Genomic DNA, 12,653 nt, shown 5'->3' on the forward strand with positions numbered 1-12,653 from the left:
TTCATTCTGTCATGGTGCTTTTTTTGCACTTGAAATTAAATGTTTTACTTTTTCCATAGTATGCTAAATATTATCATTAAAATTTTCCCAAATTGGACTGCGTCATCATTAATAATTTTCATCCTCAGTGTATGGAGTGATGATCAGCTCTCTGTTCCATCCACAGACACTCACTCACTGGTCATGTGACCGTTAGAGGTTTCTGTTTGTAAAGACTGATGTGGTAAAGTGGAAGTATTTTATAGGTGGGTGGGGTCACAGTGACAGGACTGCATGAATAAACAATGTCCTTATGATGCCATAGGGGGAAAAAGCTCATTGTGACTTATTAAAACCCTTGTGCCATCTTAGATGACCCCACCCTTACATTGACGTGTTATTCCTACCATGAAAAAGGTGGATAAAGGTGGAAAGATTTCATGTAATCCATGGACACCAGTGAGGTTCAAAAATCGTTGAAGAAAAAAGGTTCAGAGCACTGGCTAGTGGGTCTAGATGACCCAACTCCCAATGTTAAAGTGCCTAGGATAGCATGAGGGTTACATGACCATTGTTGTCACACTACAGCGTACCACTGTCTTTCTCTCCACATACCAACTCTGGCACACATGCCCCAGGTTACCAACTGTTGGTCTATAGTAAAAACTAAAAACGTACAATCTTTCAACTCATATTTCTCAGCTGTGAGCTCTCCACTCATTGTTTTTGAAATATCTGTATATAAATATAAACCTAAAATTATTATGTATGTTTATCCATTATGCAAATATATGCAGTCATAAACTATGCAAGCTATGATTCAATAAAGTTCATTGTGTCTACAAATTTAAACTGAGTTCTTACATTTGTATTTTTTCTTTTTTTATCAGACTCGGTTTGTTTTTGTCAAACATACCTTAAATGTTTTTGCGAAATACCTTCCGCCTTCGTCACAACTCAGTTTATGCAAGCTATGGATGAGAAATGTTATCATTTCCTCCTAGTGAGAAATCTACATCAAAGGTTTGTATTCTGGAAATTTTTGCAGAAAAACAAGACACATAAATCATTTGGGGGGATCTGCATAAAGTAGAGCACAGAAAGTAAGTATTTGATTCCTTGTTGGTTTTGAATTATTTGCCACCTAAAAGGGAATTGACAGTCTGTCATCTTAATGTTGGGTTTATGTATACATCGAGAGACAGAAAATCACAGATAAAATCAAGAAATCCACTTTAAGTATTGGAACCCTCTTGCTGGAAATTAGCCTGGAAAGGCTTAGTACTTTGTATCAAAACCCTTATTAGCAGCACAGATGTCAGACATTTCCTGTTGTTAGTTGATAAGCAGGTGTCTGCACATATCAGCTGGAATTTTGGTCCACTGCTCTTCTAAATCATTTAGATTCGGTGGCAGTCACATAGCAACTCTAAGCTTGAACTCTCTCCATAGGTTTTCTATAGGATTAAGGTATAGAGACTTGCTGGGCCACTCCATGACCTTGATATGCTTATTCTTCTGCCATTTCTTGGTTTCCATGGTCGTATGTTTTAGGTCATTAACCTATTTTGAAAGACCAACCCACGACCCATTTTAAGCATCCTGGTGGAAGGAAAGGAGGTTCTCACACAGGATTTGACGGTACATGGCTCCGCCCATTCTCCTATGCACACAGTGAATTAGCCCTATTCACAAAAACACCTTAATAATATTTTCACCTCCGTGCTTGACAGTGGTGATAGTGTTCTTAGGTTTAAAGGGATCATTTCTCTTCCTCCAAACATGACAAGTTGACTTGATGCCAAAGAGTTCAGTTTTGGTCTCATCTGACTATAACACCTTCGCCCAGTCCCTCTAAGACATGAAGGTTTTCACTGGCAAACATCAGGCAATTCTGAACATGTGCCTTCTTAAGGTGGGCTACTTTGCCAGAACTGCAAGATGTTAAACCTTTGTAGCATAAAGTGTTCACCAGTGGTTTCCTTGGTGACTGTGGTCCCTGCTGCTTTGAGCTCATCTACTAACTCCTGCTATGATGTTTTAAGCCGGTTTGTCAGTGTTTGCATGATCATGGAAAACCCACCAGGTGAGATCTTGGTTAGAGCCACAGGACTGAAAGCCATTTTGTAATTCTTGTTCTTTGCCACATTTGCACCAGCCGTTGTCTTCTTAACCCCCAGCTTCTTGCTGATGGTATTGTAGTCCATTCCAGTCTTGTGCAGGTCTACAGTCTTCTCCCTTAAAATCACTGCAAGCTTGGAGTCTGACTGAGTGATTCTGTAGACAGGTGTCTTTATACAGGTGACAGGTTGATTAGGAGAGTCTAACTGGTCTCTGTGAATCAGAAGTCTTAATAGTTACTGGGGGATCAAATACTTCTTCCAACTTAAATATTTCCCTCAATGAAATGCAAATTTCTATTTAAAAATTTTAATGGATTGTCTGTGATTTTCCATCTCTCACTGTCGAAAAGATCCTGCCATCAAAATGACAGACTGTGTGTCGGGGTCCCGCCGAGAAAGGATGCAGAGGAGCCAAGGTGAGGAGGATCTGTCTTTATTTCCGACACTGTGAGCACCGCGCAGGGCCACGCAGCACATAGCACTCTGTCACTCCTCTCTCATTACACCACCTGCAGTGCTCCCTCTTAAATGGGACGCCACGCCCACGGGGCGTTGCTCTCCATTCCATCCAGGTGGCACCACAGGTAGTAATCATTAAATGAAAAATACATCAACACACAAACAATAAAACACGGCGTGGCCCCCCCTCGTCATCTGAAGGTGCCACACCGTCACACCATCCCCCTCCTCTGAGAGATCGACGGTGTGCGGCGATCCAGTCCAGCCCTCCGCCGCCGCGCAAGCCCACGCCGAACCACCAACCCGTTCCGCAGGCGCCCCTCGCCTAATGTAGAGGCCCTGCCCGGTTGGTCTACAGGCATCAGCGGGACTGTCCTCCGGCACGTGCTCCTCCTCCCACTTCCTCGCGTCGGATGGATATACGGGCTGCGGCTGCTCCACGACGGCGATCCCTCCGATCCGCTCCTCGGTGCGCCGCTCAAGTCGGTCCCAGCCCCGGCTAAGGCCCTTCCTTCGGCCACACGCCCCCGCTGGTCTCCTCCCGGATGGCACCTCAGCCGATCGGAGCCGCCGACAGCAGGTTACAGGCGAGTCGTTACGCCTCTCCCGGAGCACTCCCCTGACGTCCCGGTAGACGTCGGTCCGCCTCCTGTCCAGCTCCGCGCAGGCCTCCAACGCCCGCATCCGCGGCAGTGGAACCGGGCGGTGTGCCCGTCCCGCCTCCGGCCGTCTCCGCGCCCCGGCGGTCCGCCCCTGCTGCCCGCGAGGTCCGCCGCTCGTCATGGACGCCGTAGTGTCTCTTTCCGGGCCCCTGGCCAGGCCTGATGCTCTGACAAGGCCACCCGGATCCACCCCCTCTTCCTTAGAGGATGAAGTACCTGGAGGAGGTGCTGAGCTGCCGGGGAGTCGTCGTCCCCACCACGCCGCTGCGTCCCCACCTTTTTGTGGTCTCCTCTGCGATCCCACTTCTGACAGCAAATGTGGTGGGGTCCCGCCGAGAAAGGATGCAGAGGAGCCAAGGTGAGGAGGATCTGTATTGATTTCAGGAAACTCAACTCCATCTCTGAGTTTGACACCTATCCCTTGCCCAGAATAGATGACCTGCTAGAGAAGATTGGACCTGCAGAATACATCACCACCCTTGACCTGTGCAAAGGGTATTGGCAAGTCCCTCTGGAGAAGACGAGTCGACCGTACACTGCATTCCAAACACCTGCAGGGTTATTTCAGTTTACTGTTATGCCCTTTGGTTTGCATGGTGCCCCAGCCACCTTCCAGAGGTTGATGGACAGAGTGCTACAGGGATGTGGCGTCCCATTTAAGAGGGAGCACTGCAGGTGGTGTAATGAGGGAGGAGTGACAGAGTGCTATGTGCTGCGTGGCCCTGCGCGGTGCTCACAGTGTCGGAAATAAAGACAGATCCTCCTCACCTTGGCTCCTCTGCATCCTTTCTCGGCGGGACCCCGCCACAGACTGTCAATTTGTTTTTAGGTGAGCAAACCCACTAAATCATTAAGGGATCAAATACTTATTCCATCCACTGCAAAAAAATGTAAACATCTTTACCATGACTGAAAATGAAATTTTAGGAGCAATGTTTTATAACCACTCTAGAGTATAAGAAGCAGTTTATTTCTTTTTATTTCTTTAGTATTTTTTGTTTTTTTTTACAATTTTCTGTAATCACTGGATTCCTTTAGGAAGTGTTGCACATATTTGAGTTACTCTTTACATGAAACTCCTACAAAGGCCCAAAGAAAAACAAACAGACAAAGGAAAGCCCATTGTTAAACAGAAAGTTTGTGATGCCACGTATTTCCAGTAAAAAGATCTGCAAGATCTGAACCTTCATTGTCTGGTTTTTATAAACGTCTGAGTTGCATTTCTGGTTCAGTTGAGGCTCAGGTCTCTGTGTAAATGTTCAAGAGCACATCAAACAAACAAGGATGCAGATGCCTCAGAGATAAAGAGATGCTTCTCTGGCAGCTGAAAAAGCAGACAGACAAGTGATTTGATTTACCTATTATGTTGGATTAAATACTAAGTTTTCTGTTTTCTTTTCAAATTGTAAGCCGGTTGCAGGAAAGACGGGATTTAAGGACATCTGTGTGAATTATCAATGTATCCTAACTTTCAGGAAATATTTCACTTCCATTCAGGCATTTACTTGGCTCAGAGCCAAAGGACATTTCTGCTTCAACAATCAATTCAGGCTTAAATTTGATGCGATACATGAGCCGTTTCAGTTCCCTCACATTTGGCTGGGAGGTCATCCGATAGAGGTCCTTCAGTCATGAGAAACACTTAGAACTTTCTTCACACACAGACGAACCATGTTGATGGAAATATCTTGGGTGCTTCGAAAAAGAAAAAACCAAGTGAAACATCTCAACATAAATTCCTTTTATTTAGAGGAAAGAAAACAAAAACTTGAATTGCCAGAACACATCACACATCTAGATGTTTTAATCTGTCTTTGTGCCGTCAAACAGATTTTTTAAATAACAAATTTGGTGATAAATTATGAACAATGTTTCCTATCTTATGGTAAAAATATTTTTAAAGAAATGTTGGTGAAAATGTATAATTTGCTTCTTCATAAACAGTAAATATTTCTTGTTTTCTGAAGAGTGAAATCAGCTTTGCTGCTTCTTTCTCCCACTACTGCTTCAACACCTTTAGCTCTCTTTAGCTCTCTAACCATCATCCCAGCATCAGTTCCTAAGCTGCCTGTGGCTGGAGACACACAAGTGAGCGGAGGGAGGGAAAAAAACAAAACAGCCTGATCCTCTGAGGGAGCTTGTAGGAAATGTTTGTAACATGTAAACACAAAGAAACTGGGGACTGAAGAGGAAAGCTGGAAACCAGCTAACAGGGATGGCATTAAAGATCAGCTGGGTAAAGAAATTCACAAATGTAAAAGAAATTATAAACCACCCAGCTAAGGGTTTCTTTAACAAGTCAAACAGGTGTATTTCTGCATTGAGCACTTGCTTGTTAGAAGTGATAAGGAGTGTGGGTGACCCAGTTGGACATTTGGTCTTTAGAGCGTTTGGCAGAGCTGTGGGTGGTGAACAGAGATTTAAAAGCTTCAGACTTCTCCTCCAAGTCCTGGATGGATCTTTTGGTGGCAGAGCTTGTTGAGGACTTGGAGCTCTTAGAGGAGCTGGAGGATCCAGAAGGTCCAGCCACAGCTGGGTGGTAAAAAAAAAAGACAAACTATAAGGTCAAAAAAGATAATAAGCCCAGAGAGATTTAAAACAAGTAAAAATATAGCAATTTTAATCAATATTTTTTGAATGAGCATTACTGGTAATTTTGGTACTAGTTCGACTAGATTGGTTTGAAAAAGCTTGATGGAGATCTCTCCCAACTTTAACAAGGTACAGAATAGCAAAAAATAATCTCTACTGAATGTGGAAAAATCTGACTAGACGTTCATAAAACCTTAAGGATTTTTTAATGCTATGGTCATTTACAATCTCACTGAGGTTTATGCATAATCCTCACCTGCTTCCTGTCTGCAACCCAAAAGAGTCCTCTCACACAGCTAACTTGTCTGCTGCACTCTTGTTTTTCATAATCTTTGCATTTGTTAGTGTCTATGAATCCGTTTTTCATTAGTTTTCAGTTGGACCCAAGTGTGTTTATCCTACCTGACTGGCTGCTTCCATCACCATTTAGCATGGAGCTCCTCCCAGCTGTATCGGCTGGTGGAGGTTTTGCAGCTCCTGCGCAGAAGAATTAGGAATCGGTTCAGTATGACCAAAGCACTGCGACTGATGACACGATCAAGCTCTTTCTGCCTCTCAATAAAGACTGTTCGGAGTGTTATGTAAGTGATCTCCATTTAAATGAAATCTAATTCTATCATTTTCAATTATTCAATTAAAAAAACTGTCAGTCATGCATTTTATTATGAGATATATTTTCTACTTTTGCTAGTTGCCTAGTCCTCTGTTACCCAAAAGAAAGACTGGAATTAATTTTTATTGAAAACCTTTAATGTGAAAACAGGAGATGGGGGACATTTATAACACTCTTCTTTTCTTAAAGAGTCTTAAAAAACAATAAAATCTTTCAACTTATATTTCTCAGCTGTGAGCTCTACACACATCGTTTTTGAAATACTTATATATAAGTAGTTATTTAATGGTTATATATTAATAAGTTATTATAAATGTATCAAATTCATGTATTTACAAAGCAATGCATAAGAAATGGTATTGTTTCTTCCTTGTGAGAACGTCGTTAAATTCTCAACAGGGTGTTGGATTACTGCTGTAATCATCAGTTTGTATCAAGGAGATAATGTCATAGGTTTCATAGGTTAATGTTAAGGAAATAATGTCACAGGTTTTACAGGTTAATGTTAATGGCTAATGTTAGGTTACTATGGAAATAACATAGTGGGGGTGGCACTTTAGCTCAGGCGGTGGAGCAGGTCGACCAACAACCGAAGAGTTGGTGGATCGATTCCCGCTCTCCCCAGCCAACTGTCACCGCCGAGTCAAGCTTGTCTTCAGTTCACCGCTCCTCCAGGGGATAGGTCAAAATGCGGAGAACAATTTCCCCATTGTGGGATAAATAAAAGTAAAATAAAAAATAAAACATTTAGTGACCCTGCGACAGACTGGTGACCTGTCCAGGGTGTCCCTTGCCTTCGCCCATTAGTGGCCGGGATAGGCTCCGGCAGCCCCGAGACCCCGAAAGGGATAAACAGAAGAAGATGAATGAATGAATGAATGAAAAAAAAAAATTACTGTCACAGGTTAATGTTAAGGAAATAATATCACAGGATTCACAGGTTCCACAGGTTAATGTTAAGGAAAAACTGTCACAGTTTATACTAGGGAAATAACATAGTGGGGGTGGCACTTTGGCTCAGGCGGTAGAGCAGGTCGACCAACAACCGAAGAGTTGGTGGATCGATTCCCGCTCTTCCCAGCCAACTGTCACCGCCCCACCCACCCCTGAGTCGAGCTTGTCTTCAGTTCACCGCTCCTCCAGGGGATGGATCAAAATGTGAAGAACAATTTCCCCATTGTGGGATAAATAAAAGTAAAATAAAAATGGGCTTGTCGGCCTGTCCTGTGGGGGGGCGTTCTGGGGGGGAGGGGGGGGGCATTATTGGTACGGGTCGGGGGGGCTAGCGGGTCGGGGTCTCCGCTGAGGCAATCAGTGGTTGCCTCGGCCGGTTGGCCTCCTCGGTCCCGTCAAGGCCTGACCAGAGCTCCTCTAGGGCCGGCGTCTAGGGGTGGGGGCCTGGGCTTGCTCCGGGGGGGGGCGTCGCTCTCTGGCTCCTCTCTCTCTATGTGGGGTGGGTGGTGCCGGGCCTGGGGTGGTGGGGCCCCTGGGCTGGGTGGCCCTGGCCTCTTTGCTGGGGGGGGGGGGGTGCTGGGGGACAGCTGTTTGACCACCGGGGGACAGTCTACCAGCTGTCCCCAACTTACCCCCTTCCTCATATAACCTCATATTAGGGTGAGGGGGTGGGGGGGTCTAGCCTGCGATGCGCCTTGGGGGGGGGCTACTTGGCAGTGGCCCCCCTCCTATGGTTGCCGTATGGAGTGCCCCCCCCCCTTTCGGTTTTATTTGCACCTTAGACATGAAGGGTCCTTGGTAGGGGGGGTGCTTGGACATCACTGCAAGCAAGCAGCAGATGTCCTCCTGGCACCCTACCCGCCAATTTTAACCGCACCTTAGACATTTAAGGCCCCTTGGTGGGGAGGGTGAGGGGACATCACTGTGAGTAATCAGGAGATATCCCCCTAGTGCCCTACTCGCCAATTTTAACTGCACCCTCCTTAGTACACACACCCCTCCCCCTTCAATATATACATCCCAACATAAACACACACACATGCACACACACACCCTCTCATACACACATACACGCACACACATTTTGCAAGGAAGGTGGGACCTGGGTCCATCTGTCCCCTACCCCTTCCCTGGTGGGGGGTGCGGGCCCCTTGGCGATGGCGGCCGTGTCCCTTGGGTGCCGGCTCCCTGGGCCCGGCGGTGCTCTCTCCGCACGGTGGGGGGGTTCATATTACACCTGAGCCGGGGGTGTTCGTGTCCCTGGGGGATGGGTCCTGGTCCTTGCCCCTGAGCGCTGAGCCCCGCCAAACTTCCAACATGGCCGAGCCTGGTCGGGCCATATTTATAACACCCCTTGTGGGCCACCCTTTTTTCCCCGGGGTTCCCCCCTCCTGGGCGGGGGCGGCGGGCCCCTGCCTTGCTCCTCCCTGGACCAACCGTGGGCCGGGTGGGTGGCTGCCTGGAGTGCGGAGCGGGTCTCCCTTGGGGGGTCCTGGCTCGTACCTGGGGTTGGGGCGGGGGGATGCCCGGAACTCCTGGGTGGTGGTGGGGTGCTCGTCTGGGGCTGTGGGCGTCCTTCTCCGGTGGGGCCCTGCATTGGGCTCTTCCGGCGTGGCGGGGGGGCTGCTTTCCTGGCTGGGCTTTCCTGGCTTTCCCTCCGCGCCTCCCTGCTCTTTGGCTCTGGGGGCCTCGCGGCGGTCCTGCTGGCCCTGGCCTGGGTGGAGGTCTTGGTCGCCCGGGGGGCGGTCGTTCCCTGCCTGTTCCCGTGTGGCGTTGGGGGAATTCCGGCTGCCGCTGCTGCTGTGGCGGGGGTCTGGGTGTGGGGGTGGCTGGGCGCTCCTCCTCCTTCTTTTCACATTCCACCATCCATTTTAGAAGAACATAAACACTCACCTGAGCACAGGTGTTAGCTCACTTTGCACATATAGTTTGCATGATTGAATGAATGAAAGATTTCACACTAGTTGGTTTAAAGGCATAGGTATGCGTTCGTGAACACTATCTGTTTTGTGTACATGTTGACATGTGAACATTTTTTTGCAGCTAGCAGGTGTGTTGATAATATTTGAGTGTGTGTGAACAGGCCCCGCCGTTTTTGTACTACATTTAAACTGTACCATAATGATAAACAACCAGTAAACCTGTCTGCTTTATGCTGCTACATGGTCTTACCCCCCCCCCCCCCTCTCACTATCACCCCCCCCCCTGACATCCCTCCCTCTTCTTCCCTTCTTTCCTTTTCCGTCCGGTCCAACACCAAAGATTTTCAATCATGGTTGAAATGAATAAAAGTTTGGCCTCAATTACAAAAGGGGTTTGTTCAGTCATACCTTTGGTTTGTCTGAAGATTAATAACCCCTCTTGTTAAAGTAAAATATGTCCAACACAAGAGGCCCTCAGCTCTCATCTGCCTGCCTAGCTGTTGGACAGGACAAGTAAAAAAAAAAAAAAAAAAAAAAAAAGTAAAATAAAACATAAAACATTTAGTGACCCTGTGACAGACTGGTGACCTGTCCAGGGTGTCCCCTGCCTTCGCCCATTAGTGGCCGGGATAGGCTCCGGCAGCCCCGTGACCCCGAAAGGGGAAGAACAGAAGAAGATGAATGAATGAATGAATGAATGAATGAATGAATGAATGAATGAATGAATGAATGAAAAAAAATTAATGTGACAGGTTTATATTACTTTTTATATTTTATATTGCTATATTATTATTGAGAGGGGAGGGATTTTTCAACTCATATTTCTTAGCAGTGAGTGGATTCACTTTCAGCTGCTTTGGTCTTCTTTGATTTCTAAAAATGCAATAATTAAACATCAATATGACTACGCCTTAAATTTTACTATGTATTTTACAGGTTTATAAGTAAAAAACAAGTCAACTTTAGCAATTTAGTTCTTCATTTGTGATAATATGACCTTGGTCTTGGCTTTGGCTCGCCTCTCTTCCATCTTCTCCCTCTGCTTCTCCACCTCTTCCTTTGTGCCGTTGAGCACAATGATGTTGTCATCTTCAAAAGGATCTCCACACTGAAATACAAACAGAAAATTCTTACAAAAGAAAAAAAAACTATAAACATTGACTGCACCCCCATTATTTATCATTAAGTGTAAATGTTTTTCAGATTCAAAGTATATATTTTTTTTTAAAACACCATCTTGTTGTAAAATTACTGCTTGAAGCTCAGTTTATGAATTATAGATATCTAGAAATTAGTTTAAAAAAAAAAGAGTATACTAAGAGAAAAAACTTGAAACAAACTCCACTGTGATGTTTTAAATGTTCCTTAATTTTTTTGGACTTGGTAAATATTTAAAAATATTTATCGTTTTTGTGGCCCTGGGAAGTGTGCACAAACATATCTTAAACAAACAGAGTCCTTGTGCTTTCCTTTGTTTACCAGAGGAACCTGCATTTTTATTGTTAGCATTTGTTTTTAATGACCATAATTCTCATGAAGAACAAAGATTTTCCTTTTAACCTGACATTCATCTGTCCCAGGGTAACATGACAAGCACTGTCTGTAAGCCCCTGCATCCTATTTAAATTCAAATCTGACATGAATTCTACAATTCCAAATGGTATCTGCCACTTTCTTTTAGCAAAAGTGACAGACTGAATTTTTAATAGTGAAAATAGTGATTTTTAACAGCATTTGCTGTAGGTAAGTGCTTTGTCAGATTTTTTTCAGTCTTTTTATGGGGTTTGTTGCATTTTGGAGTGGCAGCCACATCCCAAATTTTCACTTCAGCTAATAACTTTTAACTGGACACTTTATCTTTTGTCTTCCACTTTAGTTACTACTTTGTCGAAGTATGAAATGCCTTCACCAGAATCAATTTTCAATCAAGTTGTTAAAGCCTGTCAGTGATAATGGATTTTATGCACATCATTATCAGGCTTTGTTTCCCTAAAGTTACACCACAGGCTGATTTTAAACATTTTATTTTACTTGGAAAAAAAACAATCTTGCTTATAATGGTACATTTTCTGAAGGTGGTCAGAAACAGGCATGTGGATAAGTACAACATATTTAACGTTGTTTTAAAAAGGCCATGCTGCTGCTAAGACTCTGCTGAAAATGAATGGCTGTTCTATGTCAGAAATAAAATCTATTATATACGTAAAAGAAGGAAAATGTCCCAGTTTTCCAACCACAACTTTCAAAACAGACAGCAAAATGTGTTGTTTCCCTTTCGGCTTTTCCCATCAGGGGTCGCCACAGCGAACGAGTCGCATGGTAAACTTGGCAATGTTTTACGCCGGATGCCCTTCCTGACGCAACCCTCTCAGAGCAACCGGGCTTGGGACCGGCACAGAAGTAGAGAAGGGAATAGGGAGCAGCCTGGAGACGAACCCTGGTTTCACGGATGGAAGGCGCCGCAAACCAGCACGAGCTAAAGCGGCTGTCTTTTGATGAGCTGCTGTTCAGCTAAGTTCAGAGAAGAAAAGAAGAGACACTTCTGGTAAAAAAAAGTAAGGGTAATTTAATAGAAATCAAGAGGATAAAAAAAAAGATGCAAGCAACATTAGGCAGGAAAATGGACGTGGGAGGAGAGTGGATAAAAAAATGATAGGAAGTGTGTGCACGATGTGCGAGCATGTTCTTGCATCAGGTGTGGTGTGTGTATACTGTACACAGCATGAGGAAAAATACTAATATTTGGCTTAAAAAATACAGGAGAAAAATGAAAAAGCATGGCAACAAAAATACTTTTTGCTGTTTTTTTTTACACTGTGTACATTATATCCTCTATTTTTATAATGCGATTGAAAAATAGAGGATCCTTGTATCAACGTTCTATAGTGCTTTTATGACATTATACATAGTGTAAGCCAAACTTATACAAGCATAGCACACTTTTACAAAAAAAATATAAATTGGGAATTTAATGTATAAAAATAGGACTGAAAGTAAAAAGAAAAATCAAGATCCGCAACAAAACTAAGACTGAACTAACGAAACAATAATCTTACCAAAACACAGCATCAAAGTCCATTTATGCAGTGCAATGTAAATGATTAACATAAAAAAGCAGAAGGAAATCAAACACAATACAATTAGAGTAGAAAGCAAAAACATTAAAAAATTAAATAGTAAAGACTAATAAAGAAAAAAGGAACCATCACCAAAATAAGTAAACACAGAATTCCAGGAATTATCAGGACAGAATTTAGCAAGAAAAACACAAAACTGCAGCATGACGATTACTGATCGAGCAACATGTGTGTACATGATGTGATACTTCAATTCCAATACTAGTAATCTC

General features: G+C 44.2%; 2 long non-coding RNA genes across 2 annotated transcripts in view; both read right to left on the reverse strand.

Annotated features, from left to right (window-relative positions):
* Positions 1 to 4,949: 4,949 nt before the first annotated feature.
* Positions 4,950 to 6,429, reverse strand: LOC144992157 (uncharacterized). The gene is made up of 2 exons (XR_013656020.1): positions 6,218 to 6,429; positions 4,950 to 5,755 (listed from the first exon to the last, which is right to left on the reverse strand). It is a non-coding gene; the product is annotated as an uncharacterized LOC144992157 (long non-coding RNA).
* Positions 6,430 to 10,137: 3,708 nt separating this feature from the next.
* The window catches only part of LOC144992155 (uncharacterized), a 94,627-nt gene continuing 92,111 nt past the window's right edge, over positions 10,138 to 12,653 (reverse strand). Inside the window, exons 2-3 of the long non-coding RNA XR_013656016.1 lie at positions 10,302 to 10,412; positions 10,138 to 10,177 (exon numbers count right to left, since the gene is read on the reverse strand). This is a non-coding gene — a long non-coding RNA (uncharacterized LOC144992155). The remainder of the gene's footprint in view (positions 10,178 to 10,301; positions 10,413 to 12,653) is intronic.

This window comes from Oryzias latipes, chromosome 5, assembly GCF_053564925.1.
Source record: "Oryzias latipes strain Hd-rR chromosome 5, Olatipes_Hd-rR_3.1".
Lineage (NCBI taxonomy): Eukaryota > Metazoa > Chordata > Actinopteri > Beloniformes > Adrianichthyidae > Oryzias > Oryzias latipes.